General features: G+C 35.7%; 1 pseudogene; it reads right to left on the bottom strand.

Moving 5' to 3' along the window:
• Positions 1-3,369: 3,369 nt before the first annotated feature.
• On the bottom strand, positions 3,370-14,284 carry LOC127966231 (5-hydroxytryptamine receptor 7-like; annotated as a pseudogene).
• Positions 14,285-15,524: the final 1,240 nt, after the last annotated feature.

Genomic DNA, 15,524 nt, shown 5'->3' with positions numbered 1-15,524 from the left:
GCAAACATTTTTTGGTAAATTTTCTGATAATTATTAGAAATAGTAATATTGTGAAATTAAATTAATATATTTTCAATTGTAATGTACTTCTGTGATGCAAAACTGCATTTTCAGCATCTTTAAATTATCATATACATTTTTTTAAATAGTTTTGTGTACTTTTTTGTTCTTTTTATTATCATTTTTATATTATTTTGTTTAATGTATTTTTTATTTTTATTATTTTACAATATCAATTTTACATTTACATGTATTTTCAATGCATGCGATAAAATACCTTAGAAATTATAATAATTAACTAATTAACTGCCCTTTAATGTTTTAGCATTGTTAAAATAATGACAATTTTAGTGATAGAAAGGGCAACTTTCAGTGTGCCAAGTATTCACCAATTTTAATCAACAAATGAAGAAATTACAAAGATTAAACTATTTACTCCATTTACCTTTTTTTCTTTCTTTTCAGAACCTAATAATTCTTATTTCGAGAATACCAGGCACTGCGACTTTAGAAAAGTGTTTTCCTTTGTGATTTATTACTGGTCTCTTTCTCAGTGAACACAAGGTGGCAGCAGTGTTCAGTACTCGGACAAGAAGTGTCTATTCTGAGAATATCTTTCACATACTTAGAAATAGATATTACATATAAAGGTATAAATAGATAAAACATGCCTGAAGTACTATAATAGAGCAAATAAATAAATAAATTACACAAATAAAGTTAAAGAAAGGTAAGAAGACCCAAGTGGATCAACAGGAAGTTAAGTGTCCAAATGTTGGAAATAGTTTAGAGACTCTCCTGAGGAGATGTCTATAATGTGGAGCTGAACTGGATTTGCAGGAGCACTGCTGCAGATGTCCATTGTGTGATTAGAGAGGCAAACCTCAGGTGGCCCATCAGGTCATTAGACTTTGCTGCCATGCCTTTCACTTTCTGGAGGTCTAAATGGGCTTCTGGCTGTTTTACTCCCACGATAGAATAATTGGAGACCGGTCACATGACACCTATGAGTCAGATCAAGACAAAGGATCGCCGCAGGGAAGCCAAGCACCTTCTGTACAGTCAGATCCGAGCCAGAGCGGTTCAGTAGTGAGCCCGTTTTACCCAGTGCTCCATTGTGCTTATCTTTAACATGGCACACATGGCTTAGAAACACCGGGGCATTTCATGCCTTCACAGCACGTTAATGAGCGTGGGTTTTGAAAAAGAATGACAATTACTGAAACTTTGCCTGTATGGGTTCTGACGCACGTCATCTTTGGCAAGACAAAGATATGAGTAAAGCCTGATATATTCTCCATAAAGCAGCATTAATTCCTACTGAACTACTTTGAAGTTTAGGCCCTTTGATCTCATTTCAATTAGTGCAAGGCTTGAATTAAATGTGTAACTCACCTAATGTGTTTATTTGATTGCGATCACATAATATATTATAATGTGGCATATTAAAATCAGTTAAAACACACATTTAATAAATTCATATATATTAATTTAATATAGTGTCATAAACGTGCCACTAACTACATACTGGGTAAATGAAATGAAATGAAATGAAATGAAATTAAATGAAATGAAATGAAATTGAATTGAATTGAATTAAATTGGACTACAATAGACAAATAGAAACCAAAGTAAATTTAACTTCTAATGAAATAATTCAAATAAAATAAATAAAAATAAGGTGGCATACACATAATACATACTATTCTAAATTAAATTAAATTAATTTAAATTAAATTAAATTAAATTAAATTAAATTAGCCTACAGTGGTCCAGTAGACACAAAAATGAATAAAAACATCCATAAATTTAAATGAAGATAAAATAAAAATATAATTAATTAATATGTGTCATAAACACATCATATAATACTTGCTGTGAATTTTTTATTAAATTAAATTACATTAAATTAGCCTACAGTAATCAAGTATAGACACAAAAGTGTAAATTAATTTAAAATTAAATTAAATTATTAAAATGTAATGTTTAGCCCAGTAGTGAAGATACCCAACAATGTAAATTTATATTAATTTAACTGAAAATACAATTTTAGAATACACATTTGAAAAATTATTATATCTAAAATATTTTTAGATATATATAATATATATATATACTACACACAATTGTCTGCTCAGTATTAGGTGTGACTAATATATAAACATGGATTTTTGTTGTGTTTTACAATTAAATTCATTCTGCTCACATTTCACTTGTGTGTTGAAAGACTTTCAAATATCATCATCTAATATCATATCATTTTTTATTTCCTGTGATGCAGAACTTGATGATACAGCCTTATATCCTATCTGATAACTTCAGCTGGTGGGCTTGCTTTTGAATGTCCCAAAGCATTAATGCACCAAAACCCCATGAATCTTGTCTTCCTGTGCCAGATTAAGGTTCATTTATCCCTCAGAAGGGGTCTACGGGGGAAATATAGATGGTAGAAGCTGTCACTTCAATGGAGCAGTGTTGTGGGATGGAGAAACCAGGGCAGATGGCAAACCCTCAAGTGTGAGAGACTTTAATTCAAAAATGAAACTTCAGAACACATGTGGAAGTGTGCAGAAGGCCTTGATGATTATCAGCAGCACCCTTGCACTATTTTCTTAGCTCTATAAATGATGCATCTCGCCGCTTCATCACAACTCTTCTAGATGTTCGTGTGGTTTGTTTCATGAGAGCCTCTGTGTTATTTTATGCTCAGCACCACTGGGAAAACATATTCCACTACACTTATTAGCATTTATCATTTAGCATGTCCAGTTTTGTTCAGAAAAACAGGAAACTAGAGCTATCTAACAGGGGTCAGAATCAGTTTGCTTCAAAAGCTCTTGAAACAATTCACTTTTATTCGATTCCAATTCATTCGGGAAGGCTATTATGAAAGCATTTCATATTTTCAAGGAATTTCATATGAAATACTGTCTCTTTTTGCTAATGGTATACAGAGCAGTGTTTCAGGCTGGTTGATTAGAGAAAATTGTAAATCTGGAATGGAGCTGAATACCAACTAACAAGAAGTGGCATGGAAATAATCTGTTAATCATTCAAGTTGAAATACTTTATTGCAATTTAATGTTGAATTAAATGTAAATTTGATGTGTATATTCATTTTTTATTTTATGTTTATGTATTTGTTTAGTTTTATATGTGTCACTATACTTATTTCTGACATAAAATGATTATTAATTACTTTATATAAAATCAGTCGACTATTTATTTTGCATTTCAGCTGTTTTCACCTTTAATCAGATTTAAAATGCTGACTCAAGAGGTGAGGGAGACACATTAGTTCTAATTATATTCAAGACTTATACCATATGGTAAACAAGCCACTTGGGCTTCTAAGAGTATGCTAATGAAATATATGTGCAATTGAATATTTATTAGGGTAATGTTTATTAAGAAAACATGAGTATTGAGAGAGCTATATTTGTACACCATCTCCCAAAACAAACACTGGTGTGCGCAGCATGCACAAGCAGAATACTGACACAAGCTCACTGACCATATGTTGGCTGTGAGGTTCAATTCTAAACTGAATATTCAGCAAATCTTTTCACAATATATGCATATACTTCATACAAAGTTCTTGAAAACCTTTGTCAGACTACATTACAGCAAACACACTAAAACACAGACAACAACATACTTGTACATTGTAAAAGTGTAGTTCTAAAATAAAGGACAATAAGGCAGTATGAAACAGGCCTGATATCTACTCTAATATCTACTAAATGTCATGAGAGTTTTAAAGGGTTGATGAAGAAATGCACATTCATGCAGATTTACATAATACCCGAAGCAAGCCATCAAATTTATTAATGCAGCAATCACTGAAACTCTGAAATTACTACCCTTCGCCATCTTGTTTTATTTATTTATTTATTTTCTTTTTTGGCCTAGGTATTGTGTATGATTTCATAGCTGTATAGTTCAAATGAAAAGCCATGTATCTTGTCAGTCAAATCAAGATTTGATCATCTCATGTCAAATTTAAGGCTTTACGCAAGCACAACAGATTTATCTAGCTGTGCATTAAGGCCGTTTTACGCTCCCTATGATTTGCATCATGCTTTGACCTCCATGTGAAAACCATTGCTGATGGCATCACAGAAGGTTGATTGGACAAACTTGCTATGTAACATAAAAGCTGGAAATGTACAGAATGGACAGTGAAAAGTACATTGCACAAAATGGAAAAAGATCAGTTCACTGTGGGTTCAAAAAACTTTCAACCCAGACTGGTTGTAAAAAAAAAAATGCAAGTGCATCACTCAGTGTACCAGGTGGGCTACCAAGCAAGTTTACTATGCCAGAACAGCCATGCATATACACTCACTGGCCACTTTATTGTGCTAATATCCAGGTTGGACCTCCTTTTGCCTTCAGAACTGCCTTAATTCTTCATGGCATAGATTCAACAAGGTGTTGGAAACATTCCTCAGAGATGTTGGTCCATATTGACATGATAGCATCACGCAGTTTCTGCAGATTTGTCGTTTGCAGATCCATGATGTGAATCTCCTGTTCCAGCACATCCCAAAGCTGCTCTATAAGATGATGAGATCTGGTGACTGTGGAGGCCATTTGAATAAAGTGAACTCATTGTCATGTGACAACGTCATGTGACACTTAAACGATCCTCAGTTGGTACTAAGGGGCACAAAGTGTGCCAAAATAATATCTCACACACATTACACCACCACCAGCAGCCTGAACCGCTGAGATAAGGCAGGATTGATCTATGCTTTCATGTTCTTTACGCCAAATTCTGACCCTACCATCTGAATGTCACAGCAGAAATCATCAAGAGCCTGTGTGAATTGTAGCCTCCGTTTCCTGTTCTTAGCTGACAGGAGCATCACCCTGTGTGGTCTTCTGCTGCTGGAGCCCATCTGCTTCAAGGTTCAATGTGTTGTGCATTTAGAGATGGTATTCTGCCTACCTTGGTTGTAACGAGTGGTTATTTGATTTACTGTTGCCTTTCTATCATCTCTAGCCATACTGCCCATTCTCCTCTGACCTCTGACATCAACAAGGCATTTTCGTCCGCTCACCGGATATTTTCTCTTTTTTGGACAATTCTCTGTAAACCCTAAAGATGGTTATGTGTGAAAATCCCAGTAGATCAGCAGTTTTTGAAATACTCAGACCAGCCCGCCTGTCACCAACAACCATTCCCCGTTCAAAGTCACTTAAATCCCCTTTCTTCCCCATTCTGATGCTCGGTTTAACTTCAGCAAGTCGTCTTCCACATCTAGATGCCTAAATGCATTGAGTTGCTTCCATGCGATTGGCTGATTAGCAATTTGAGTTACCAAGCAACTGAACATGTGTAAATAATAAAGTGGCCGGTGATTGTAGAGCTGCTTTTGTGAGACAAACTTCAAAATATATATATGTAATTGTTACAAGGCTTTATTATAGTATTGTGCAAGGAACATAGTAAAAATAAGTCTTTATTAGCAAATGATCTGCCTTATCATAATTTTTGTGAAAAGGAATAAAAGTTAATTATATTCTCTTCGGTGAATTGCATGTATAGAAACATTTTTGGAGTTTTGCATGTGGGTAGAGGGACAATTTTCCACTGAGCTTAGGTTGGAAACTTTACAATCTTAGAACGTTTTTGGTGAATCATAATGATTGTAATGAGTTATCTCCAAACTGTGCTGTTTAACTTGTATAAGAGTCAAGAAGCCATCCCATAATATAAACAGATTGTGAGCAGTCAGAGCTTTAGAGCCTCATGCACTCCCATAGCAGAGAGTCTGCGATTAATGTTTCGATATCTGCAACGTAGCAGGTCTTTATAAGTTGAACGTAGGTCTCGGTTGAAGAAGGCGTAAATGAAAGGGTTCATGAGTGAATTGGTGTAGCCCAGCCACAGCAGTACCCGTTCCAGCCAGACGGGGGCACAATTGCAGAGCAGGCCACAGATGAATGGCCGCACTGTGGTGAAGAGGAAAAATGGCAACCAGCAGAACGAAAAAACTCCCATGATCACCCCAAGGGTGGTGGCCGCCTTCTGTTCACGCCTGAAAATCGAGGCACTCCGCCGTTCGCGGTTCAAGAGGCAGGAGAGGGTGGAAAACTCTTCAGTAACTGTGCCGTTCTTCATCCCATGCATGCAGAGCCCCTCTACGGTGGCCAATGCTGGATCGGGACAGGCCATCTGAATTGGGGGAAGGGCGGTGAAATGATGTTTGGCCCCACTTTTGCGGGCAGCTTTGAAAATCTTGTAATACATGAAAAGCATGACCACCATTGGGATGTAGAAGGCCACAGCGGTGGAGTAGAGGGTGTAGCCCACATCCTGGCTGATCAGACACACTCCCGCAGTGTTGATGTTCTGAGCCCAGCCACAGAATGGTGGCAGAGTGATGGAGGCTGATACCAACCAGACACCAACGATCATCTTGGCCATCAGCTGTCCATTCTGTCTCGCTGGATAGGTCAAAGGCCGAGTTATTCCAAGGTATCTGCAAGAACAGAGGATAACATGGTTAATGAGGTAACTTCAACTGATGTGTTTTAGCAGAGCACTGCATTCCTCAAAACAACTGAACCCAAAGATCTTGCATCTGCAGTACCCCGCAAAATGCCAGATATGGTTCAAAATACCTCAAAAGCACCAGACCCGAAAAATCCCTACTGACCTGAATTTCACCAGCAACCTGAGTGGAAAAGATGTCGCGTTCACAGCTGAACCGGAGCATGTCAGATTATCCAACTAATCAAGTGACTTAGTCCACAAAAGTAGATATTTTTCTGCCCAAAATGATTTTTGTGCAGCATTCTTAAAAAGGTACCAAAAGGGAGTATTTGCAGTGATGCCACAGAATAACCATTTTTGGTTCCCCAAAGAACAATTCAGTGAACAGTTCGTTAAACAACCATTTTTGCTTTGTGTATTATTCAGCGATTTCTTCTCTTTAACTGCAGACTTTGATGTGAATTCATGACAGTACCACAAAGCATGTGTGCGTATTCCTATGCTTTAAACTAACCGCAGCACATCCAGGTTAAATGTCAGAACAAAAGACTGTATAAAAAGATTGACGTAGTGTCCGTGACGTCAACCCTATATTACTGAAGAGCACTTTTGAAGCTTTAATTGGGTGGAGCGGGCTGTCGCCATCTTGGCAGCACTTTACTGCGAGTCACTCACAGATAATTGAAAATGGGCAAAGAGGCAGGAGCTAGTTGCTGAAGCCATACCCACCTACCTCAATGGCGGTGACAGCAGCATTAATCCACCTGTCACTCAAGTGGCCACGCCCTTAATTATGCAGAACTTCAAGGCTTAATATAATAAAAACGGATGAGTTATAAATAAATAAAAATCACCCCCTTCACAGTTGTCATTAAAGGCAAAATCAGTTATATAGACCAAAACCACTTTTTGTACTAGGTTGTACATTATTTTTTTTTCTGGTGTAAATTTGGGGATTTTAACATGGACAGTTTATGGGACTGGCTCCCTTTTCGAGAATGAATTGCAGTTTTAGTCACGTCCTTGTTGGTTTCACGAAAGAGACCGGAAGGTTGCCGCTCAGAACGCGGCTCCTGCATCAGCAGCAATCACACGGATGTGTCGTGGTACTCATGAATGTGCGTCGGAGACCCAGATTAGAAGAAATCATTGTAAGTCGTTGTTTCTGTTTTCTTAGCACACGAAAAAATAAGTTTACGTATAGCCTTATAACATTACGGTTGAATCACCTTACTACCTTCATAGGCCTTGAACATGACGTTGTTTATGAAGGGGTCAGAAAGCTCTTGGATTTCATCAAAAATATCTTAGTTTGTGTTCTGAAGATGAACGAAGGTCTCATGGTTTTGGAGCGACATGAGGGTGAGTCATTAATAACAGAATGTTCATTTTTGGGTGAACTAAAGCTTTAATGGAACTATAGACAGTCCCTCCAGAAAAACACTGATTTTTTTGGTGATTTTTGCGGGCAAAAATCCTTGATTTTGCGGCACGTTTTCTTAAAAAATGCGATGGAATATGCAGGATATTTTTGCAATTTTATGCAATGAAATTGCATGAACTTGCAAAAACTCCTGTTTGATGTAAAATAGATAAAAAAGGTGATTCCCCCAACACCTTTTTCTCACTAGGCTACTACCTTAATGTAAAGAGTAATTTCTTATTATGATAAGCGAGCATACTAAATCACAGAATATTTAAGTTGCAATCTCTTACTGCAAAATAAATTATTTTACACACTACTAATATAATTACAACTGTAAGTTTTTGGTACTGTTGTGTAACAAAAAAAAAAATGCAATCCTACAACTGTAAAGTTGCATCAACTTCTGAATGAAACTACAACAGTGTTAGTAGCCTAGTGAGAAGGGGGTGTTGGGGGAATCACCTTTTTTTCTCTATTTCATCAAACCGCTTTTTTAGCAAGTTCTCGCAATATAATTTGGCTCCAATGTCATGTAACAAATCTGGAAACTGCTTCGCGCGTTCTTTTGCGCTTATTTTTTTTTTTTGGCAAATAAGAATTATTTGCGCGCTTTAAGTTTCACCCTGGTTTCAACGCGGGGTTTGCAGATGATGTTCATGTCACGTAATTACGTCACTTCATAAGGTTCCCATGGCAATAGGGGGAAATGGCGCTTTACATGTGTGAAGTAAACGCAACATTTTTCAACTTTCTGCTAATATATATGTGAGTAAATATGCGGCCTTTGGTTGATTATGCATTAAATCAGGCGATCGCATAATCGCGTTTTTCTGGAGGGACTGTATAGATAACATATTCAAACTGGTCCTGCATCGACCTACTTCACTACGAAAAACAATAGCTTGTTAGAATTCACTGCATAAAAAGATCAACTAAAAGTACCTGGATGATCTACTACTTCTCAAGAGTTGTGATGTGAATGGCATTGAATGACATTTTCAACATGTATGTCTCCTTTTAATTCATACTACACACATTCATATGTACACTATTAATTGTATGTGTGTGTGTGTGTGTGTGTGTGTATTGGGCTTTGAGGTTAACTCTCTAGCAGAGTATACCTGCAACCCTATTCAAACACAGAGAAGGCGAGATTGAACAAGGTAGGGGCTAAACTGAGCTGAAAGTTGAGTTGAGAAGAACCTCTGTTACAGAACATACCTTCGGTCGCAAAGTTTGTTCCTCACTAAAAAGTACTTTCTCAAAAAGTATGCGGTTTCAGAAGCTCCATTGGATTCATTTATATTTTAGAAATTGGTTGGTATTTGATACACTCAAGTCAGTTGTTAATTTCTTATGAACGCTCTCAGCAGTAAAGAAAAAAAAAAAAGATAAATTTCTTGGTGCAAATTAAACTTGCATTGAGATGTTCAATGTGATGGCTTTGTCAAAAAGTTTCAGACAGCATTAGCATATTCACTCTTGATGGCTTCAAAAGCTTAAAAAAACAACTCTCATTATGTTTCACCATTATGAATATGTAATGTTTGGATTAGCCACCTTTCTTGCTGCATCTCTCTCTTTTCGTTCTTGTGAGGTAATATAGTTGGGCACAAAAGAAGGAATATAGCTTCTGTTACAAATGATCTAACCTCGCTGCCCACATCATTATTGTCAAGACAGAAATGCACCACACTCTAGATTCTGTAATTGGTGCTGTGGCATGCTGGTTATTGCAATCCAACATAATGAGCCGTGGTGCTCGTGTGGGTGACCTGAGTTTTAATCTGTGAAATTAAAACAAAATCACACACTCTACAGCTTTCCCACATATCACTGCATTCATCAAAATCTGTTTCACTGCAGTGAACATTTCAAAAGGCTTCAGCATAACTAAAGGTTCTATGGATCTAAATTTTGAATGTAACATACAGTACATTGGCTTCTCTCTACCTACTAAAGCAGAAAGTCTCTATTCCCCTGCCCACCTCTAAAAATAAAAGCTTTCATTTCACGCATGAGAATCCCTCTGATCAAGGTAAGGCTTAGAGACACACTTATTGGATTGGACACTTAAGGTAGTTAAAACCTTTCATACAACTAAACAGAAACTACAAATAAATCGTTGGACCATAAAACTATTTCACATTAGTTTCTAAAATGCTCTCTTTACCTTTTTTTCCACCTGTTTTAGAAAAATTATTTTTCTTATTTGCTTTGTTCAAATAACCCTACATATGCCCAACAGTATTAGTGATGTTAGCAAGGCACCACTCACGATTTGCTGATGTCTGAAAGCCTCTTCTTGGCATAATACGCTGTGATATCAGCTGGGTGGACATCTTTTGATGTTGAGTACTGTCTACACTTCTGTTTGCTCTTTGTGCCCCCTTCATACCAGATGAAATACAGAACACTTGCACAAGCCTCTCAGAAAATTGGAAATAATAATTGGATTAAAACAGTACTCGGTTTATAAGTGCTATTGGAGATGAACGATGTAGTCTGGGGCACTTCTCAAGATTAGACAGCTCAGCTGCCGACTGGAAGATCAATCAAACGAGCAGAAGTTACTGAGATGCTTAATGAGTCAAAGATTATTCAAGAACCAAAACCAATGGAAAGCACAATGTTTAAGGTACTGCAAGGACAGACACTGTTAGTCATAATATGTTTGAATTAAAGCATGTTTATTTGATCCAAATGAGATTCCATGACAATTAGGGCGCTCCCTCAGAAAGCAGGCAACTCAGTAGGTTTTGGAATACAGCTATTGCCGCAGAAATATGTTGAAATACAGCAGTAGCCACAGGTTCGTATGAAGCTGGCACAAACTGAGAGTTTCTGTGGCATGATGGTCTGATAAAAGCAAAAATGCAGAACAAAGCAAAGTTGAAGGTCTTAAATATGAGAGGTTTGTTATGGGGGGTAACAAACATTAACTCAGCCTTCAATTATGTGTAATGAAAGGCCTCTTGAATTATGAAATATATCAAAGCTAATTAATTGACGAGAATTGCAGTAGTCGGAAACAAAGTAAATGAAACATCATTGCTGTACTGTTTCATTAAGAGGTCTTATCTGTTCATAACAATAAAATACACCCATTTATCTCTCATCTGGGATGTGTTGTATTTTTCCCTTTCATATTTATGAATGGGGGGGGGGGAGCAATCACAAAAAAATTAAGTTGTAAATAAAACTCTTTTGTTTCTTTCACTTGTTATTTTTTTTTTCAAATCCTACTTTTTCCCATGCAGTCATACCCTCTTGAAGAACATAAAAACCACTTCCCGTACATTTCTATTTTACTCAGTTCATACTAATTGATTGAAGGTTGTTCGAGAGCTCTCTTACTGAAAAGAAAAGCCTTAGGGAAAAGAAATCTCCAGCAGCAGACCTTGGTTGGTTAGTATTTTGTAATTTTCTTCTAAAACCTAAAGTTGCCTAACATTAGGACTTCAAAGTTGTAAAGAAAACTTTTCACAAAGCTGCAAACCCCTTTAAAAGAGAATATTTCTACAGCCAACTTTAATCCATGAATTATTTATCTCCAGCACTTGAAAATCTACTACTCATGGTATAACTTTAAAGGTTAGTGAAATAGTCTACATTTTTATAGCTAAAACTTTTTTGTAGCCTTGCAGTCTTAGTCATTCGCTCATGAAACAAAGTGGCATAATTCTCAGCCCACAACTAGGAAATGTTTTAAAAGGTCACTGAATAATACTGTTTAAATCATGGAAATTAGGAAGAGTGTGTGCAGCATATATATATATGTGTGTGTGTGTGTGTGTGTGTGTGTGTGTGTGAGAGAGAGAGAGACTGGACCACAAACCAGTCTTAAGTGTACATTTTTCAAATTTTAGAAGAAATAAATATTTAAGCTATATAAGCTAAAAAAAAATAAGCTTACCATTGATGTTTGGTTTGTTAGGAGGACAATATTTGGCTGAGATACAACTATCTGAATATCTAGAATCTAATAAAAAAAGATATTGAGAAAATCGCCTTTAAAGTTGTCCAAATAAAGTCCTCAGCAATGCATATTACTTATCACGTTTTTATATATTTACGGTAGGAAATTTACAAAATATCCTAACGGAGCATGATCTTTACTTAATATCCTAATGATTTTTGGCATAAAAGCTAAATCTATAATGTTTACAAATACAATGTATTTTTGGCTACTGCTATAAATATACCCCAGTGACTTAGGTCCAGGGTCACATATAATATCCTACAATAAATAAATATTAAAAATAAAAACTGAATCATTAGCTGCTCAGCAGAGTATTAAAAGATATTTATATGAATATCCAACTTTTTGATCTGACCTCTCTGAAATATTTTTTTATGCTAATATGTTTAACAAAAAAGTTACATAAGCAAATGTAATGAGGACACAATCATGCCGAGGTTATTCCACATTCCGACAGGTTTAAGGAAGGGGATACATGTTGTTGTCGAACCAGCATTCATCACTGAGACTTGTGAAAGCACCTATTTCATCGAATTACCGCGGCCAAGCAGGGTGTTTCAGCATGCAGTGCTCACCCCCTGGGGTCCCAGCTCAGAACTTTATCAAAGAACACCCAAATTGCATACACCAGGACGCAGCTTCAAAGTCTAGTTCATCAAGCCTCAAATTACATGGAAACATTTTTAATGCTCGGTTTATTTATTTAGGGTTACTCTAGTTTTTTTTATCTTTCATTTTTATGCAAATTAATAAACTGAATACACCAAATGCTTTTCAATTTTCATAAAAATGTGAATAAACATTATGCAATGCTTAACAGACTAGAAGCTCATGCATACTTTCAATTATAAAGGAGACATTTTTATATTTTAGTTGCTATTTTATAAGGTCTGGAGTTAAAAATAAAATCAAATGCTTCTTTTCACTAGATATGTGTGTTGGATAAAAATCATACATATTATTTTGCAATAGCTCATATACAGGTAGATTTTAACTGTTATTTTTTATTAATATTTATTCGAATTTACTTGTTATGAATTTTTTGTATTAGGATTTATTGGGACATGTCAGTGAATATTAAGTAGAGTTTTTATTTAAATTATTAATACATTTCTTATATTTTTATTGGGTTACAATATAGATTTAATATATATATATATATATATATATATATATATGTATATATATATATATATACATATATATATACATATACATATATATATATGTATGTATATATATATATGTATATGTATATATATATATATATATATATATATATATATATAATGTACATATATATATATATATATATATATATATATATATATATATATATATATATATATATATATATATAAATTGTATATATTTTTATACATAATGGAATTTTGTTGCATATTATTTCCAAACCATAAATGCAACTTATGCATATCATAATTACAACGATATAATATGTATATTATATTCCCTGATTTTACACACACACACACACACACACACACACACACACACACACACACACACACACACACATATATATATATATATATATATATATATATGTATATATATTTGTCTGAAATGGCAGAAAACATTCGATTGCTTACGATCAGCCTAGCCAATCTAAACCTTTCTCTTAAAATAACCAAGACCTTTCAAGAATCTTGAACTCTAAATATGAACTTACCTATCCACACTGATCACACACAATGTCATAATTGATGCTGTACAGCACATGACATCCATCCCAACAAAGATGTTGCAGAAAACCTCCCCAAATAGCCAGACACCTCCCGTCAGGTCGGTCACGATGGCAAAGGGCATCACAGCCACTGCCACAGACAGATCAGCTATGGCCAGAGATACTAACAGATAGTTTGACGGCTGTCTGAGTTTCTTCACGACACACACCGCGATCACAACCAGCGAGTTGCCCATCACAGTGACCGCGGTGATGGTGCTGAGCATCATCCCAATGATCACAGTCTTAGTCAAGTCCAAGTCCAGGGTCTGCTGCTCTCCACACGACTCATTACTTCTGGGCTCCACTGTGGAAAAAGTCAGTTGTCCCATTGAGAAAGGATATTTCGGTCTCGCTGGAAGCCCAAACCAGTCAGCAGCGCCATGTGTCGTGAACATTACTCTATCAATATTTTGAGCGCGAATAATCCTTCAGCGCGCCTGGAATGGACAGTCAACGTCATGGTGCCTACGACCTCTGAGTCTGGCAACAACAAAATACACGAAAAACACGCTCACCTGCTCAAGTCAACACACACTGAATACTCTCTCAGCCTCGTTCTGCTGAGAGAGAAAACACGAGCTATAAGTACTTTCGAGAGCCGCACTGTGAGTGAACCTGCGAGTAAACCTGATTTTTTATATTTATTAAAATATGCTTTTGCCACTCAACAGAATGTTTTGTTTTAGGTATATGGATACTGAGTTACTTTATGATGACTATATTAATATAGAAGTCACTAATAAAGATTCTAAACGAATATTCCGATTCTGGATTCTGATTGGTCAATCGAGTTCGAATCCTGTTTAACGGCGTCGATATCACTACACAACTAGGTTTTTTTGCATAGCAACGTTCTGTAAGGTCTGGGCTATTAATATTCCATATTAAATCTAGCTGTTATTTTAAATGGTATCAAAATAATTACAGTAATAATAATAATCAGACTAATAATACAGATGGAGCAAGTTCTCGTTTTAATGCATACAGTCATGACCAATCCAGTACCAAAAAAAAAAAAAAAAACCTTTCCCAACTATATGGTCTGCAGTGTGTTGTATTATCAGTCACTTATATTCCAGCATGATATCACATTTCAGAGGAGAAATTCAGACATATTTTGTATCCTAAGCAAACACTCATTATGCTAATATGTTAATGTTCATGCAAAAAAAAAATATATATATAATAATCATAGCGCCCTCTCTGTGCAGTAGAATGTCTCCCTCTGCTGATGAAAATTAGCTTCAAAAACTTTCCAAAGAATAGCCTATATCATATTAGCTACATTGGAGATATGCAACTTATCTGTAGACAGTCATCAGAACTTCATATACTGCTATCTTTACCCCTTTAAACGTATTCTACTGTCAAACTAGGGCTTTCTTTATTATAAATTGATATTTTAAACATACTTTGTCATATTCATACCCTCGTTATGGCTACCGTGTTTGTTGTTAAATAAACAAAATGATTCACCGTTTTGATTCAGATTTATAGCCTAAAGAAAATAAAACAGTTTCGACATAAAGCCTAAATGAGAATATTTCCCCATACTCAGGTGATTAAGGGTTAGTAAGTAAGGGGTTAAATGTTAACTATGTCCTCATTCACTTATAAATGTTGTGTGCGGTGTCTAAACAATAAAAAAAAAATAATAATAACTTTTTAAAATCAGTTTTACTATACATCTTTTACAATAGGACGCTTCCCTATTTGACCACTGGGTGACAATGCTGGATTACTGTTTATTAATTCTCTCCTATTCATAATTATTACCTGCTCCACCCTGTGTGTCTCTATACTGTCTGGATATAAAACAATATACACTTCATCAAGATAAACGGATTATACTAGCGGATAATTG

Source organism: Carassius gibelio, chromosome B10, assembly GCF_023724105.1.
Source record: "Carassius gibelio isolate Cgi1373 ecotype wild population from Czech Republic chromosome B10, carGib1.2-hapl.c, whole genome shotgun sequence".
Taxonomy (NCBI): Eukaryota; Metazoa; Chordata; class Actinopteri; order Cypriniformes; family Cyprinidae; genus Carassius; species Carassius gibelio.
This window is presented reverse-complemented; position numbering and strand designations above follow the sequence as displayed.